The sequence below is a fragment of the Rhinatrema bivittatum genome, chromosome 10 (genome assembly GCF_901001135.1).
Source record: "Rhinatrema bivittatum chromosome 10, aRhiBiv1.1, whole genome shotgun sequence".
Classification (NCBI taxonomy): Eukaryota; Metazoa; Chordata; class Amphibia; order Gymnophiona; family Rhinatrematidae; genus Rhinatrema; species Rhinatrema bivittatum.
Window position 1 is genome coordinate 63,517,740 of NC_042624.1, and position 19,429 is coordinate 63,537,168.

Consider the following 19,429-nt stretch of genomic DNA (forward strand, 5'->3'; position numbering starts at 1 on the left):
TGCTCTAACCACTAGGATACTCCTCTACGCTACACTCCTATTAGGAAAATGCCTCACCTCAGTCACACATGCAGATCCTAAACAGACCCTCACCAAACACAGAATAGAGCACCCATAAAGTAGAAATACAAACGCGCAGGTAAAAACTGAACTGGAAACCTCAAGAAGCCAAACACTCTATGCAGTGCAACAATGGAAAAACAGAACCATCACCATTCCTCAAACATCAAACAATAAAAATCAAGAAATAAAATAAATACATAATAATACTAAAAACATACTAATAATATTATTTTAAAAAAGTTGAAGAATGAAAGATCAAATAATGAAAAACTCATATACAATTTTTTTTAAATATCCCAAATACCAATAAAATATTTCAAAACAGCAGACACATCAAAATAAAAAGGATTTAAAAAATTCACACACTCCATACCTGGCAATTTTTTGATTTCCAGTCACCCTGAGATTGTCGTGGGAGTGGATTGCACTAACTCTCGTCTTTCTTATGCATACACACAAGCTCTCTCTCAAACAAATCCACAAGTGTCTCCAGCTCTTCTTTGGTTGGGATGTATCAGCAGCCTCAGGCCCTCATCTTCATTTCAGCTGCTGGCAAGTTGAAATCCACCTGCATCCCCCATTCTCTCTCTCATACACACACATACACCCCAGGCAGCTCCCATTCTCTCTCTCTCTCACACACACACACACACCCCCACCCACACACCCACCCAAGACCAGCTCCCATTTACACCCACATATCCCAGGCACACTGATTCATATCCACCAAAATCCCAGGCAGGCTCCCATTCTCACATACACACCCCTTGCCAATCCCAAGAAGACTCCCATGCATGCATGTGCACACACACATGCACCCCCACCCATCCTAGGCAACCTCCCTTTCACACGCACACATACATATATGCAACTCAGGCAGGCTCCCAATCATATACACCCACCCCTCCCAGACAGCCTCCCATTCACACACTCACTCAACTGAGGCAGCCTCCCATTCTCACACACACACATCACAGGCAGCATCCCATTCACTCTCACACACACATGCAGACCAGGCAGTCAGGGTCCCTGGGGACATTCCTCCTCCACAGCTACTGCCAGCCAGATGTGAATCGGTTATTTACACTTTCAGGTAATAGAAGGACATGGGGGCATTCCATAAAGTTAGCAAGTAGCACATTTAAAACTAATCAGAGAAAATTCTTTTTCACTCAATGCACAATAAAGCTCTGGAATTTGTTGCCAGAGGATGTGGTTAGTGCAATTAGTGTAGCTGGGTTCAAAAAAGGTTTGGATAAGTTCTTGGGGGAGAAGTCCATTAACGGCTATTAATCAAGTTTACTTAGGGAATAGCCACTGCTATTAATGGCATCAGTAGCGTGGGATCTTCTTAGTGTTTGGGTAATTGCCAGGTTCTTGTGGCCTGGTTTGGCCTCTGTTGGAAACAGGATGCTGGGCTTGATGGACCCTTGGTCTGACCCAGCATGGCAAGTTCTTATGTTTTTATGTTCCTTCTTCTTTGTGGGGAGCAGCTGTTCTTCGGCTCTTCTTCATGTGCTGGCCCCGAGGTAATTCAACACTGATGGTGCTAGCACTTCCTTTATTCTCATCTCGTGAATGGGAGCCTGCCTGGGATGGGTGGGTCTATGAATGGGAGCCTGCCTGAGTTGCATATGTGTGTGTGTATATGGGAGACTGCCTTGGATATATGTATGTGTGTGTGAGTGTGTGTGTACATGTGCATGCACAGGATCCTTCCTGACATGGGCAGGGGGTATGTGTGTGAGAATGGGAGTCTGCCTGGGATTTGGGTGGATGTAAATGTGTTGCGTCCATCGGTCTTCGACGGCTTCGCCCCGCCTACCTCTCTCTACTTGCGGCTTCTCCCGCTCACCTTGGACTGATGGCCGCTGCGGCGTCTGCTTGCCGTTCTCTCCGGCGTCCCAGGACCGGCTTTCACAATAATCTCAGGGTGACTGGAAATCAAAAGTTCCCAGGTATGGAGAGTGTGAATTTTTAAAATCCTTTTTAGTTTTATTTTTCAGGTGTTTTGAAATATTTTATTGGTGTTTGGGACATTATTTGATCTTTCACTCATCAGCTTTTTTTGAAATAATATTATTAGTATGTTTTTAGTATTATGATTATATATTTATTTTATTGTTTGATGTTTGAGGAATGGTGATGGTTCTGTTTGTTCATTGTTGCGCTGCATAGAGAGTCTGGTTTCTTGTGGTTTCCAGTTCAGTTTTTGTCTGCGTGTTTTTATTTCTGCTTTATTGTTGCTCTGTTCTGTATTTGGTGAGGGTCTGTTTATGTTCTGCATGTGTGACTGAGGTGAGGCCTTCTCCTAATAGGAAATGTATTAGTGTTTTAAGGCTTTCAGAGGGTCAAGCCCACACCCAACAAACATCACAATCAGGCCGATACAGTAAAAACCGCGGGAGAGCCGGCGCTCCGAGGCGAGCGCCCGCTCTCCCGACGCGCGCCCAGGCACCTCTCCTGGGCGCGCGATCGAGTATTTAAATGAGGGCCCAAGGTAAAAGGAGGCGCTAGGGACACTAGCGCATCCCTAGCGCCTCCTTTTTGACAGAAGTGGTGGCTGTCAGCGGGTTTGACAGCCGACGCTCAATTTTACTGGCGTCTGTTTCGAACCCACTGAAATTGAGTGTCCATCTTCCAACCCGCGGGTCGCGGGCAGATTTAAATTTTTTTTTTTTTGGGGCCTCCGACTTAATATCGCTATGATATTAAGTCGGAGGGTGTACAGAAAAGCAGTTTTTTGTGCTTTTCTGTACACTTTCCCTGTGCCGCCCAAAATTAACTTTTGCCTTTGGGCAGGCTTTACTTTCTGTATCGCGCGGGAATAACTAATAGGCCCATCAACATGCATTTGCATGTTGCGGGCGCTATTAATTTCGGGGGGGTTGGCCGCGCGTTTTCGACGCACTATTACCCCTTCCTGTATAAGGGGTAAAAATAGCGCATCAAAAACGTGCGACCAAACCGGGGCTAAAGGTGCGCTCGGCCAAGCGTACCATACTGAATCGGCCCGAATATGCCTAATACCATATGGGTTCCAAGTGTCTTTGTTTGCAGGGATTTCTAGTTGGCACCACAGCAGTGCATGTAAACATAATAAAAGTGATATTTTTACCTCAGAATACTGTACTTTGATATTTTTCATGTAAAATATAAATTGATGACTCTTAACTGTGTGTGTGGAATGGGGGGGAGGGGCATTGTGCAAGGCTATAAGACCCGGGCACCTAATACCCTTGCACCAGCCATGGGTTCGGGGGGAGGGGGAGGGGGGCATTTTTAAAGTTTGGATCACTGAAAGGAGCTGGGTTTATTTTTGGTGGGCCTGGGACAGAGAATGAATGAACAGAGCAGCAAAAAGAGCCAGCCCTGAGTATATGTAAGAAACCTTTTAAGTTAGGATCATTTGAATGGGATATTTAAGAAAAGGTATAAGAAGTTAACATTTTTCCATTCAATGAGAAGGACTCTAGGGGTCATCACAGGAAGTTGAAGGGAGACAGGACGGAAATGAATTTTTACTGAGAGGTTAATGGACGTATGGAACAGACTTCTGACAGGAGCCCAAACTGGTCAAATTCAAGCCAGCTTGGGACAGACACAAAAGGACATTATTATGACCATCAATCAAGTATCACATTGGAACAGCATGGCGGGCAGGCTGAGCCTTTTCTGCTGACATCTATGAATTCATTTTTAATAGGAAATAAAAGATAAGATGGCAATACATCACCAAAATGAAATTATTCAATTTCCTGTACTGCCCCATCCCTGGAGAGTGCTTCAGCGAGACGACCTGTCACAATGGATTTGTCCCTCCTACATTAGTCTCTTTCTTCGAGATCCAACTTCCTTCCAGCACAGAACAAAGGAATCACTCTGAGATACTTATTACTATTCGATTAAGCCCCCTGCCCACTAATCTCTTTTGCATTTTGCATAAATAAAAGAGTATAGTCATCGGGTAGGCGTCTCCTGCTGTTTGCAGCTGCCCTAGCAGAAGAGTCTTCCTGGACCGCTGACATGGAAAGCCTGACATCTCACATCCCAGGATTAGCTCAGACAAAAGATCCAAACTAGAGCCAAGAAAACAGCCACGTTTCAAAACTTACCAAAATAAAGAGGAATATTTATCAGGACCATCTCTTTTTCCCTTTGAGTAGTAATTTCCATCCACACAAGACCTCAAGCCTGGCAACTGCATCATTTAAATAAAATAATTATCCTGTAAACATTGATCTAGACAGCCGTTAACAAAACATCTACTTCCCTTTTGACATCAAACTATTAAGTTACGACTTGCCTCTCTCTCTTTATAAAAGGCCAGGTTGGTCCCAGAGGAAGAAAAGGACAAAAACGGAGAAGGGGACCTTCTGAATTTCAAGGAATCCGAGACCAAGCAGAACACGGCATTACTGGGCTCCCAGGTAAGCTCTTTTTCTCCTGTTATATGGTGGAGTCAGGTGTTTAGTGATCAGATGGCATTAACGACAAGCCCACATTTCTTGGCCCAAGAACTGCCTCCACCTGCACCCCCATCCTGCTTCTTTGGGCTTCAAGCTCAATCAGAACCAGTCTCTGTTGCAGCTAGGGTGCCATAAGCATTCACGTGCAGGTACCTTGAGATTTTTCCCCATTTATTTAACCCCTTATCCCCATCTGGCCCTGCCATTGGAGCAATAATCCTTGATCAGGGGTTTCAGACCCCAGCCTCCTCTGAAATCCACTCTCTGTATATGCCAAACAAGCCACAAGGTGTCATTGGTGTATGACGGCAGAAACACCAATCCCTTTCTGTTTTGTGCAGTAACATAGAAGATGACCAATAAAGGCCAAAATGGCTCATCCAGCCTGTCCGGTTGAGATTTTTCCACGTTGGGTACATACATAAATTCCTATACGCAATCAAATACCAACTTCCCTTTCTCTGATTTCTTTTCCCTGATCTCTCAATCCTTTAGCCACCACTGCCCTCCATATCTTTCCAAAGCATGCCCAAAATCTGTTAAAAGGGTTGGTGTCCATCACCTCCACTGGTGGGCCATTTCAGACCTTCTCTTCAAGCTTTGATTCTTACAAGACATACTTAATCTAACTCCCAGGCCTCCTTCCCTGTCTTATCAAGTTTTCCAATAATCCTCACAATCGCCAACATTAGTAAAGATGATGTAAAAAAAAACCAAAAACTCAGCCTCCCTATGCTTATTGAAGTCATGGTTTTCATCACAGTTCCCCCATGTAAGTTCTCCCGGCCTTCTTGGATGTCTGAGGCAGCCCCGTGCACTCTCCAGCAGCCCCGTCTCTGGAACCACATTCCTTTTCTAACAACTGTTAAAATGCTGCTAATTAACAGCCTTACAATCCAGCAGCAACCACGAAATCGCTGGAGTGTTCATCCAGAAATCACCATCAGAGCACCTCCATATTGGCAATCTGTAGCTACCACTTTTATCTTCTAGTGCAGCTAAGATGCTGGCTTTATGGCTTCAACTAAAGTATGAAAAGGCATAAAAGAATTTCTTTTAATTTCATGTTCTGTTATGAATGAAAAAAGACTGCTCCTGGTAGTTCTCTGGCAGCAGACACTGCCCCACGCTTCTGTTAAGTACCTTTGTCAGTCTCTGTGTGAACTAAGCATGGATATTTCAGGTAGGTAGTTATTTGTCACTTGAAAGTATAGAAATCTGTTCTTTTTCCTGAAAATAGTCTGTTCTAGTCTTCAGGGTATTTATTTTATTCTTAAATAAGATTGCATTTTAACTTTACAAGTATAGATTTAAAATCCTGGAAGAGTCCTTGAAAATAATAGTTTTCCATTTCTCCTCTGTGACCCCTGCTAAGGACACATAAAATAAGAGTCCTGGTGCTGGAGGTTTTGACTTTGACACCAAGTCTGTGGGTTCAGAAACGATCGGGTAAGATGGTGCACTGGATTGGGCTCAGAGGGAACGAGGGAGTGGAATTTCTTGCATAACAGGAGAAAGATTTTAAAATATCACTTCCCCCTCTATGACCATCCAGCTGCCTCACCAAAGTGGAACTTCAACTCTCATTCTTACATCTTTCTCAAACCCACAACCCTGGGAATTCACAAAGGCAGTCTCGCACCATAGTTCATGTAACTTTCTTCTGGGGGAACCAGCAGTAAAGCACAACACAGTAGATGAGTCAGAGGTTCCAAACTGCAGCCTTGGGTTCTCAAGATCCCAGATCTTGAGAACAGCCTCACCATTAGTGCTCCAGTAGCTCTAGCAAGCAAAACAGTCAGCTTGGCCCCATATTTAAATCAGGTACTACTTGCTTGTAGCCATGAGTCCATCTGCCTAGGATTACCCCTGTCCATATTTCCCCCTAGGGCTCTTGGTAAGCAACTGGGCTTCTGCACCTAGGAGCAATCCTTGGACACCTCTGCATTCACTGTAAAAGAGAGGTCTTGCTGGACTGGCAGAACCAGCAGGACCTAAAGGACAGCCCAGAACTCAGGACAGGTCCTGCTCCCTTTGACTCCCCTCTTCAAATTCTCCCAATCTCCCCCTCCAGGATCAGGCTTATATATTCAGGACCATTAGAGGTCAATTGTCATAAGGCTCCATGCTATATGACAATTAAAGAAATAACATATCAAGAGATTCTCCTGTGCCGCAAAACCATCCACCCATAAGGAAAAGTGGTAGAGGTTAAGTACAATAGAGGTATATCTACAGTCTCAAATTAAGATCAGGCCTACACCTATTCAGAGTGTCTATACTATTTTAAACTATGTCTATACTATTTTAAACTATTTATGATAAACCCACTGAAATATTGAGTTATTTTATTTATTTTAAAACATTTCTATGCCACCTATAGCACAGTTCTAAGTGGCATACAGCCAGGAACATACATATAAATATAATAAAACAAGACAAAACATATATATCAAATTCTAAAACAATAAAAACAGTCTGTTTGAGAAAAACCATTTACAATAGCATAATTAATCAGCTTCAGATCACAGGACATCCTGAAAGGCCAGCTGAAACCGATGGTTTTAAGCTGATACATTTTAATTTATTTTCAGCTAGGCTTCTCAACTGACTAATGAAACTGCCTCAGTGTAAATACAAATCTATACAGGAAACAAGATGGCCACTGAGGGAAAAGCAAGGGGCACTGGATTGGGAAGACTGGATAGACAGTCCAAACAAGTACAGGCCAGAGAAGAATTCAGCAAAAGAGCTATAAGAACATGCCATACTGGGTCAGACCAAGGGTCCATCAAGCCCAGCATCCTGTTTCCAACAGTGGCCAATCCAGGCCATAAGAACCTGGCAAGTACCCAAAAACTATGATGATCTTAAACTCCTGCCCGGATGGTAATCCTGCAGTATTTTAAACAGATATGCAGGGGCTGACTGGATGCAGCATTTAAAGACTAAACCTGTGCAATTCCTGCAGGATGGGCATAATGTGATCCTCCATGTAAACTGGCTGGAAGTGAAAGGGCTGGTTAGCAGAAAAAATTCTATTTCTCTACCCCATCCTTCAGCAAAACTGAAGGGGGCCACACTGCCCCGATGGGGTAGAGAGAGAAAGCTGAAGAGAACTTTAAGGCAGTCTCATCCCCAGATTCTTAAGCCTAGGAACATCCTCTGGGTAGTCCTTTTGACTGACGTAAGCTGAAGGTAGAGCCTGAACTCAGAGACCATTATGACCTTATGAGGATTTAAAAGAAGACCTTGAGAGCTGGCCTAGTGGCTCAGTGGCAGTGCTGCACACTGCCATAGAAATGTCCCCAGTTTGATCCCCAGTTGGGACTTCTGCCCCGTGAATTGGCTGAAGCTTAGGATGCTACAAAAGCACCATTCAGAGCCCCTGGGGTAGGGACTTGTGGCCATTGCTTACATGTAAAACCTAGGGGTGAGATTCAGGGCCTGGTGCATGGCCCCTGGCCTAGGACTACCACTAAAATGACCAAACAAGGTATACTGGGATGTGGGAGGGAATATAAAATTGGTTAAATAAACCCTGGATAATTAAGAACATAAGAACTTGCCATGCTGGGTCAGACCAAGGGTCCATCAAGCCCAGCATCCTGTTTCCAACAGAGGCCAAACCAGGCCACAAGAACCTGGCAATTACCCAAACACTAAGAAGATCCCACGCTACTGATGCCATTAATAGCAGTGGCTATTCCCTAAGTAAACTTGATTAATAGCCGTTAATGGACTTCTCCTCCAAGAACTTATCCAAACCTTTTTTGAACCCAGCTACACTAACGGCACTAACCAAATCCTCTGGCAACAAATTCCAGAGCTTATTGTGCGTTGAGTGAAAAAGAATTTTCTCTGATTAGTCTTAAATGTGCTACTTGCTAACTTCATGGAATGCCTCCTAGTCCTTCTATTATTCGAAAGTGTAAATAACTGATTCACATCTACTCGTTCAAGACCTCTCATGATCTTAAAGACCTCTATCATATCCCCCCCTCAGCCATCTCTTCTCCAAGCTGAACATCCCTAACCTCTTCAGCCTTTCCTCATAGGGGAGCTGTTCCATCCCCTTTATCATTTTGGTTGCCCTTCTCTATACTTTCTCCATCGCAACTATATCTTTTTTGAGATGCGGCGACCAGAATTGTACACAGTATTCAAGGTGCGGTCTCACCATGGAGCGCTACAGAGGCATTATGACATTTTCCGTTTTATTGACCATTCCCTTCCTAATAACTCCTAACATTCTGTTTGCTTTTTTGACTGCTGCAGCACACTGAGCCGACGATTTTAAAGTATTATCCACTAGGATGCCTAGATCTTTTTCCTGGGTGGTAGCTCCTAATATGGAACCTAACATCGTGTAACTACCGCAAGGGTTATTTTTCCCTATATGCAACACCTTGCACTTGTCCACATTAAATTTCATCTGCCATTTGGATGCCCAATCTTCCACTCTTGCAAGGACCTCCTGTAATGTATCACAATCCGCTTGTGATTTAACTACTCTGAATAATTTTGTATCGTCCACAAATTTGATAACCTCACTTGTCGTATTCCTTTCTAGATCATTTATATATATATTGAAAAGCACTGGTTCAAGTACAGATCCCTGAGGCACTCCACTGTTTTCCCTTTTCCACTGAGAAAATTGACCATATAATCCTAATCTCTGTTTCCTGTCTTTTAACCAGTTTATAATCCACGAAAGGACATCTCCTCCTATCCCATGACATTTAAGTTTTCGTAGAAGCCTCTCATGAGGAACTTTGTCAAATGCCTTCTGAAAATCCAAATACACTACATCTACCAGTTCACCTTTATCCACATGTTTATTAACCCCTTCAAAAAAATGAAGCAGATTTGTTAGGCAAGACTTCCCTTGGGTAAATCCATGTTGACTGTGTTCCATTAAATCATGTCTTTCTATATGCTCTACAATTTTGATCTTGAGAATAGTTTCCACTGTTTTTCCCGGCACTGGTCTATAGTTACCCGGATCACCCCTGGAGCTTTTTTAAATATTGGGGTTAAATTGGCCACCCTCCAGTCTTCAGGTACAATGGATGATTTTAATGATAGGTTACAAATTTTAACTAATAGATCAGAAATTTCATTTTTGAGTTCCTTCAGTACCCTAGGATGCATACAATCCGGTCCAGGTGATTTGCTAATCTTTAGTTTATCAATATGGCCTACTACATCTTCTAGGTTCACAGTGATTTCGTTCAATTCATCTGACTCATCACCCCTGAAAACCATCTCCGGAACTGGTATCTCCCCAACATCCTCATTAATAAACATGGAAGCAAAGAATTCATTTAGTCTTTCAGCAATGGCCTTATCTTCCCTAAGAGCCCCTTTAACCCCTCGGTCATCTAATGGTCCAACCGACTCCCTCACAGGTTTCTTGCTTCAGATATATTTTAAAAAGTTTTTATTATGAGTTTTTGCCTCTATGGCCAACTTCATTTCAAATTCTCTCTTCGCCTGTCTTATCAATGTTTTACATGTAACTTGACAATGCTTATGTTTTATCCTATTTTCTTCAGATGGATCCTTCTTCCAATTTTTGAAGGATTTTTTTTGGATAAAATAGCCTCTTTCACCTCACCTTTTAACCATGACAGTAATCGTTTTGCCTTCTTTCCACCTATTTTAGGGGTAGATTTTAAAAAACTGCGCCTGCACGTACTTTTGTTCGCGCGACCGGCGCAAACAAAAGTACGCCGGATTTTAATACATACGCACGTATCTTTTAAAATCTGGGTCGGCGTGCAGCCTGCCTCTGTTCCCTTCCACCCCCCCCCCCCCCCCGCTACCTTTGTTGGCAAAGTTACGCCTGCCCGGCCGGCCACCAGCACGCGATTCCCCGGCTGGGTAGCAGTTTCGGAGGCCTTGGCCACGCCCCTGAAACGCCCCTGGGCTGGAACCACGCCCCCGTCATGCCCCCCCAGGAAAGCCCCGGGACTTACGCGCGTCCCAGGGCTTGCGCGCGCAGGGAGAGCTTGGGGCAGGTTTTCGGGGGGTACGCGCATATCTTACGCGCGTACCCCTTTGAAAATCTGCCCCTTAATGTGTGGAATACATATGGACTGCGTCTCTAGGATTCTATTTTTAAACAATGTCCAAGCCTGTTGAACACTTTTAACCTTTGCAGCTGCACCTTTCAGTTTTTTTCTAACTATTTTCCTCATTTTATCAAAGTTTTCCTTTTGAAAGTTTAGTGTTAGGGCTGCAGATTTTCTTATTGTCTCTCTTCCCGTTATTAGTTTAAATTTGATCATGTTATGATCACTGTTGCCAAGTGGCCCCACCACAGTTACCTCTCTCACCAAATCCTGCGTTCCACTAATAATTAAATCTAAAATAGCTCCCTCTCTTGTTGGTTCCTGAACCAATTGCTCCATGAAGCAATCATTTATTACATCCAGGAACTTTATGTCTCTAGCAAGTTCTGATGTTACATTTACCCAGTCAATATCGCCTATTATTATTGCACTGCCAAATTGGTTTGCTTCCCTGATTTCTCTTAGCATTTCATCATCTGTCTGACCATTTTGTCCAGGTGGACGATAGTATACTCCTATCACTATACTCTTACCCAACCCACATGGAATTTCTACCCATATAGATTCTACTGAGCATTTAGTCTCTTGTATGATCTTTATCCTGTTGGACTCTATACCCTCCCGGACATAAAGTGCCTCACCTCCACCAAGTTGATCCTCTCTATCATTGCGATATAATTTGTACCCTGATATAGCACTGTCCCATTGGTTATCCTCCTTCCACCAAGTCTCTGTGATGCCAATTATGTCAATCTCATCATATAACCGAAACTCTAGCAGACTTTCATTGGTTACCCATCGAATACAGGATAAAATACAAGGCCTTATGCACCATACACAAACTAATATATGATAAAGAAGCAGACTGGTTAAACACAGCCTTACGCGTACACGTTCCACAAAAAAACCCTCCGCTCAGCAAACAAAGCACTACTAACAATCCCTTCAGTAAAGTCAGGAAAATTAACCCAAGTGAGAGAAAGGGCTTTATCATTGGCTGGGCCCATACTATGGAACACGATGCCCCCTGAACTCAGATTACAGAATAATCTCAAAACTTTTAAGAAAAATTTAAAACATGGCTCTTTAAAAAAGCCTTCACTAAAGAGTGTGGAGGGTAGAGAATGAAAGTACAGGGTAATGCAGATCAGAATGAATTTACTCAATCCTACATTTAAGAAGTAATATCTCAAAGAGATAGTAACTCAATAATATACCTGGACTTGACCAACATTACTCAAATAATGATTTTATTTATGAAATTGTAACCGAACTTTATTGGCACCTGTTAGAATGTACGATATCATGCATTTACTTACCTTAGTGTATGTGCCTATTTGTAAACTGTTGCAATGGTATACAACTTAGCGACGGTTTAGAAAAGTTTTTAAATAAATAAATAAAATAAATTTGCTGCTATACACTCTAATTCTCCCATCTTACTTCTTAGACTTCTGGCATTGGCATACAGACATTTCAAAGTGTGTGTTTTGTTTGTTTTAACAACCTGCTTTTCAGTTGTTTGGGATAATTCGGAACTCATTAGCTTTGGTGATTTTTTACATATAGGCATATGGACTATGTTTGCTTTTAATGGAACCTCTCTGTTGGGATGCCCTAACTCTCCTGTTTCATTAGTATCCTTCAAGGATACATTTCTCCGAACCATGCACTGCTGAGTGACTGTCGGCTTTCTCCGTTGTTCTAGTTTAAAGCTGCTCTATCTCCCTTTTTGAAAGTTAGTGCCAGCAGCTTGGTTCCACTCTGGTTAAGGTGGAGCTCATCCTTTCGGAAAAGTCTCCCCTTTCCCCAAAAGTTTCCCTAGTTCCTTACAAAGCTGAATCCTTCTTCCCTGCACCATCGTCTCATCCATGCATTGAAACTCTGGAGCTCTGCCTGCCTCTGGGGACCTGCACGTGGAACAGGAAGGATTTCAGAGAATGCCACCCTGGAGGTTCTGGATTTCAGCTTCCTACCTAAAATCCTAAATTTGGCTTCCAGAACCTCTCTCCCACATTTTCCTATGTCGTTGGTGCCCACATGTACCATGACAGCCAGCTCCTCCCCAGCACTGTCTATAATCCTATCTAGGTGATGCGTGAGGTCTGCCACCTTCGCACCATGCAGGCAAGTTATGAAGGCCTATCTGCCAGATCCCAGCCCAGATCCTAGAGCTGGAAGTACAAAGGAGAAGGAGAAAACTATTGGGTCAACAAAAAAAAAAAGATGATCTTGATCATCAGACAGGCAGGTGTCATGTCATGCATGGACTTAAACTCTTGTGCTTATAACTTACTTGTCTCTGGTCTTTTCAAAACACTATGGCTTTAGTTGGTGAAATGTCCCTTAGATTATCATCCAAATTATTCCATCAGGTTCTGCAAATCATACCATGACAAATTAGGAATTAAATTGAATTTCTCAATTAGAGGTCACCATGGCAGGATCTCAAAAAGAGATTTCCTTGCGATTGCTGGCATACATAACATGATGGGCGATACTGATTGCAGACACATCACTCTGATGCTATCTCATAACAGAAAATACGGTCACTCTCTGAATGTGTAAGCGTTATGTGGTATGTGTATGATAATTTGAATGTAATTGCCAACTCCCTGGTGTCCTGCAACTATTCTTATCTCCTTTCCTCTTCCAACAGTTTGAGGAGGGCTGGAATGACAGAGGCTGAGTTCTTGGTGAGTACTTCTCCTGTAGTCCAACTTTTCACCCTTCACATACTGCATCTCACACACCTGCTAAAGATATCTCAACATGTGCTAGTAATGAAAATGCAACACAGGAAACCTGCCTAGCAAGAGCCACCTCCATTAAAAGGTCACCTGTCTATGGACAGCTACATCAGCTGCACCAGAGCTCACACTTGCTAAGGTTCATCTCTGGGAAATGATCATGCAATTTCCTTTTCCTAGTTGTCACAGGATATGGATGTGACATGTCAACCCTGACTTCTCTTGTGCACCTTTCTCCCAAACAGGCCGATGGATTATCGTGCACTCAGGCTAGCGCACAGGTTAACCTGCAGTTGGACGTGCATTTTGGTCACGCGTCCATAACCCCTGATGTAATAAGGGGGATCAGTGCATCCAAAACACACATCCAAACCAGCGTGTAGCTAATAGCGCTCATCACGTGTAAATGCCAAGTTAATGAGGCTATTAGCTAGTACCCCTGAAGTAATAAATAACTGTGTGCCTGACGCGCACATTTTAACCCTCAAAATTTAAGGCCAGCCCAGAGCTGGCTTAACTGAAAAGCAGAAAATACTGCTTTTCTGTGGTTCCTCTGACTTAATATTGTCGCGATATTAAGTCAGAGGAACCACTGAAAGTAGCCACGTGACAAAAACAAAGTCTTGACAGTGGTCAGGTTAGGAAAACGGGCGCTCAATTTACCAGCATCCGTTTTCCTAACCAGCGCACAGCAGTTCTCCTGGGCGCCCGATGCTGGAGAGGCACTAGAGATGCACAATTTCTCCTAACGCCTCCTTTTGAACACCGCAGCTCATTAGCCTACTGCATTGCATGCCCGAGAGAGGCGGATGGGCGCCCGTTAGGAAAGCGGACACTCAATCACGAGTTTACGCTTTTCTTGCACAGATATTGCATCGGTCTGAAAACTGGGCAGACAGAAAGTCATCAAGAGCACATTTGGAGTGTTAAAAAGTTGCTTCATATGTTTGGATCATGCCAGTGATGTCTCCTTGAAAAGCGGATGTGATTGTGATTGCCTACTGCATATTTTGCGGTCTTGTGATTCGGCATTGCGTTCTACATGACATTAATCTGGGTAAAGAGGAGAATCTCCCTTGCCCTCTGTTTCGGTGGCCAGCTTAGGAACAGGGTGTGTTTGGAGATGGGGGGGGGGATCTATTAAAATAGACAGGGGTGAGAAAAGATTGGAGAGAGGATGCAACTTGTGGGGGTTTTTTTTTATTGATGCCTGCTGTTTTACATTGAAAATGAGTCAGTAAGGAAAGTGTCAGTCTCCCTCTAAGGAAAAGAAGCAGGGAAAGGGAAAAGAATACCGTTGATTGTGTTGATGCTGCATTGATGTGAATCCAGTTTATAAAATATTTACCTTGAAAATAAAGCCCTTGGAAATAGCAACTGGATCGACACTGACCGTACCATTTGTGATACAGCAAAAGGTATGAAGTGACAGGTTTATGTAAACCTTCAAACCAGGCTTCTTGAATAATATGAATATCATTGAAAACCTCAGCAGTATAGGAGAGGATAGGTTCCTGAAAAATGAATGCTGGGTAACCTCAAATACTAGACAAGGAGCTACGCTGACCTACCCATTGTTACACAGTGGGGAGGAGTGCAGTCATTTATGAGGTTTGCTCAGCCAGTTCTCAAACGAGTAGGAGAATCATGAAGTATTGCCTGTGGAATGTCTAGAATTGTTTATGCCAGGCCATACAGAGAGGGCTTTAAATTGCCACCACTGCTTACTACTTAAAATTTGCAAGATCTGAAATGGTGTAATTACAAACATACCTAGGTGTGATCTTAGGACAAGATTGCAGGCTGTGTGCTGTAAAACACACAGAGCTGTGAGTAATTGCGCCACATCACAGGCAGCAATTCGATTATGAAATTAATGCATAGAGAAAAAGCACAAATAAGGTCAAAACAATATAAGGTGAATTTTAAAAGCATCAATTAGAGGATGCGTGAATATGTTGGGTTGGCGCAGGCCGAGCGGATTTTAAAAGTCGCCCGGATAGATGCATAAATGCTGCTGTGCACGCATCTCGGAACTTATCAAAAAGGGGCAGGGCGTGAGCGAGCATGGGTGTTTCAAGGCTTGACCCAGAAATTTGCGAGTAAATACTTACGCGATCTGACGCGTGCCAGCGTTCCCTGCCGTGTAACTTTACTTCTGCTTTGGATGATGTGTAAGTAAAAAAAAACAAAAACAAAAAACTAATGAGCCATTTCGGAGGCTATCGGTGTGCAGGCTATCAAACCAGGGGGGGTTTAGAGGACGTAGCTGGTAACTGGAGGATCTGGTAAAACAGGCAGTGGCATCAGCGTGCATCCCTTTGAAAATTTCCCCACGTATGCGGTAGAAGCGGCTTTTGAGCGCAAAGGTGCTCACCCACTTAAAACTGCGCGCACTTGTGTGCGTGGCCAGGCTATTTTATAACTCGCGTGCATATATGTACGTATGTTATAAAACAGCCGCACCCCTAGGCACGGGGTGACAAGCGCGTGCACATGTGCGCCCATGCACTGGTTTAAAACCTACCTTCTGTTTTTAAACAACATGTTTAATAGACCGTAAGTTCTGAAAGTCAGCTCTGCCCCTGGTTAGCATCAGTATGGAATGTTTATATAGTATGAAGATGTAATTGTAATATTTTGTTTGTATTTTAATTGTTTTTATGTTTTGTTTTGTTTTTTAAACTGTTTTACTTGTCTGTAATCCGCCTAGCAAGGGTTCCCGATATAGGCAGAATAAAAATTGCTGGAAATAAATAAATAAATAAAATTAATAGAATGCATTAATTTTTAGGAAGGTTTTATTTAGAGAGGACACCATCATGTCACCAACCTGTACAATTCATACTCTTGCATCGTCTGTTCCCTTCAAAAGGTTTCAAGTCTAGGTTTGAACACAGGGAGGATAAGTAGTTTCTCTGCAAGGTCTGAATGTTCCCACTCTCTTGCTCTGTGTTATGTCTGTGGACCCTTGGGCCGAGGCGAGATTAGCTCTACCTGCAGGAAGTTCTTAACCGTCGGCAGGCAGACCCAGCTGAGGCAGAGACAGGTCAGGACCTTCACCCAGAGGCTTACTAAGGAGGGGGCAAGGAGGGCAGTCTGCCCTGTGTGACAACAGGGGAAGGGGTGCCATTGTGGGGTTTCCACTCCCTGCCAGCAAAAGCAAGGTCCTGTGAAAGAGGACAGTGGAAGAAGAAGCCCAGTAGTGCCGCCAGCATCTCCTGAAGCTGGCAGCAGAAGAAGAGGCCCTGCAGTGCAGCTAACAGCCGAAGAAGTGAGAAACTGGCCCTGTGAGACTAAGTGTCAGTGTATGAGAGGGGTGTGTGTGTGGGTGTGTGTGTGTGTGAGACGGTGAGTGCATAGAAGAGTGAGTGTGGGTGTGTGCCTGTGTATGAATATATATAAATATGAGAGTGTGCCTGTGTGCGGGGCTAGGGGTGAGAGAGAAGCATGTGTGTGTATGTGCTTGGGTGAGACAGGAATCATGTGTGAGAGATACAAAGGAAGCGTATGTGTGTGTGAGAGAGAAACGTATGTGTCTGTCTCTTTCACACATACACACACGCACACTCAAGCTTCCTCTGTCTCTCACCAAGCGTGTATGTGTGTGAGAGACAGAAGGAGCAAATTTGTGTCTGTGTGTGTACTCCCAGTTCATGACAATCTCTGGGTGACAGGTATGGAGAGTGGGAGATTTTTTAAATCCTTATTAGTTTTAATTACTGGGTGCTATTTGATGTCCGCTATTTTTAAATGTTATTAATATTTAGGAAATTTTTAAACATTTGTACAGGAACTTCTAATTATTGAATATTATTCTATTCATCAGCTGTTTTGAAATGTATATTTTTAGTATGGTTTTACTATTCTAATTGATTTGTATTTCTTGATTGTATTGTTTTGAGGAATAGTATTTTTTTGCTTTTCCATTGTTGCACTGCATACAGCTTGTGGTTACCAGTGCAGATTTTGTCTGCATGTGTGCATGTGAGAGAGAGACATAGAGGAAGCGTGTGTGTGAGAAAGACACAGAGGAAGGAAGTGTGTGTGTGTGTGTCTCTCTCTCTCTCACACACACACACACACACACACACACACACACACACACACACATACGCTCCCTCTGTCTCTCATCAAGCATGTATGTATGTGTATGAGAGAGGAGCATAGTTATGTATGTGTGTGTGTATGTGTGTATGTATTTGCATGTATGCCCCCAGTCTACAACAATCTTAGGATGATAGATATGAAGAGACCTCACCTATACCAGCCTACGTTCTCCTTGGGTTGAGCCTTTGGCTGCCGGGGCCGGCAGGACTTAGGTGGAGAACTCTGCAGAAGAGAGAAGGGAAGGTCCAAAGTCAACTAGGGTCATGGGCAGGCGGCAAGCAAGCGTATCTGAAGTCCAGGCAGGGGTCAGAGGCAGACAGCAGTCAGGCGTATCCAAGTCCAGGCTGGGATCAGAGGTAGGCAACGGTCGGGCTTATCCAAAGTTCAGGCAGGTATATCTGAAGTTCAGGCAGGAATCAGAGGCAGATGGAAGTCAGCTGTATCTGAAATCCAGGCAGGGGGGCCACCAAGTATCCATCCAAATGAGAGGGAGAGAGACGGATAGGGAAGAGGCAAGCAGGCAAAGGCTGGGACAAGTGCGCAATGGGGAATGGAACAGTCTGGGATGAAGACAAGCTGGACGAAGACTGGAATGCTGAGAAGCAATATGCACTACTATGGAGTAGCTGGACCTGGCGCTGAGGCAGTGAGGGAAGGACAGAGAGCCCTTTATAGGGCTTGGTGTGTGAGGTCATCAGTAGGTGCTGCTGGGCCTTTTCCGCCCTGGGCCCTTTAAATAGTGTGAGTTCAGGCACGCACGTGCCTAAGGAGGAGCGTGGCTGGATGGGTCTGGTGGCGTTATGCCACATGAAGAGCTGGCAGCATCTTGCCGCTTCAGAGTGCGGTATCCCATCGCATGGAGGGCCAGTGGCATTTGGACACATCAGAAACCAGCGGGGACAGCCTGGCCAGGTTGGTGAGTGAGGCAGTTTGCGGGAGCAGCCTGTGGATTGCCAGAAACAGCTGTACTTTGGTTGATGTCATCAAGCTTTGCTAAAGGCCGTATGTTCTCCATCGCAGGCCCGAAACTATGGAACTTTCTACCTGAGACTCTACGACTGACTCCAGAAATAAAGAAATTCAAACGGACCTAAAAACATGGTTACTTCAAAATGCCTATAACCCAACTTAAACTTTTCTGATCTCATTACTTACCCCTACATGGGTAAATTCATTAAGAACCTAACTGGTGAACTCAATACCACAGAACGTTTCAATCCTCAGTGTCACATCACTTCCCAACCCATCCTAAGTAAATAAACCTGAAACTGAAACCTTTTTCTTTTCCACCACCCATGTATCAAACAGCTACATTGAGTTAAAATTGCTAGCTCATCCGTGCATATCCTCTCACCCCCAATAACATGTGCCCCTAAGAACTTTAGTCATCGTATGTGTCTATCTTTAAATTGTATGTTATATGAACACATTAAGGGGCAGATCTTAAAATCTACGCGCGGGTGTAGATTTGTTCGCGCAACCCGGCGCGAACAATCTGTGCCCGATTTTAGAACATTCCGCACGCTGCCGCGCGCATGTTATGAAACCAGGGTCAGCGCGCCCAAGGAGGTGCACACGTGCACCTTGCGCGTGCCGTGCCTGAGGGGAGCCCCGATGGCTTTCCCCATTCCCTTCAAGGCCGCTCCGAAATCGGAGCGGCCTTGAAGGGAACTTTTTTTTTCTGGCCCCCCCCCCCCAGCTTCCCCTATCTAACCCACCCCCCATCCCTAACTAAATCCCCCCCTACCTTTGTTGGACAAGTTACGCCTGCCTCAGGCAGGCGTAACTTGTGCGCGCTGGCCTGCTGTCGGCCCGCCATTCCCTGGCCCGGGGGCTGCTTCGGAGGCCTTGGCCACGGCCCCAGAACGCCCCCGAATGTCGCGCTGCTCCCGACACGCCCCCAAGCAAAGCCCCGGGACTTACGCGTGTCCCGGGGCTTTGCAAGTGCCGGCGGCCTATG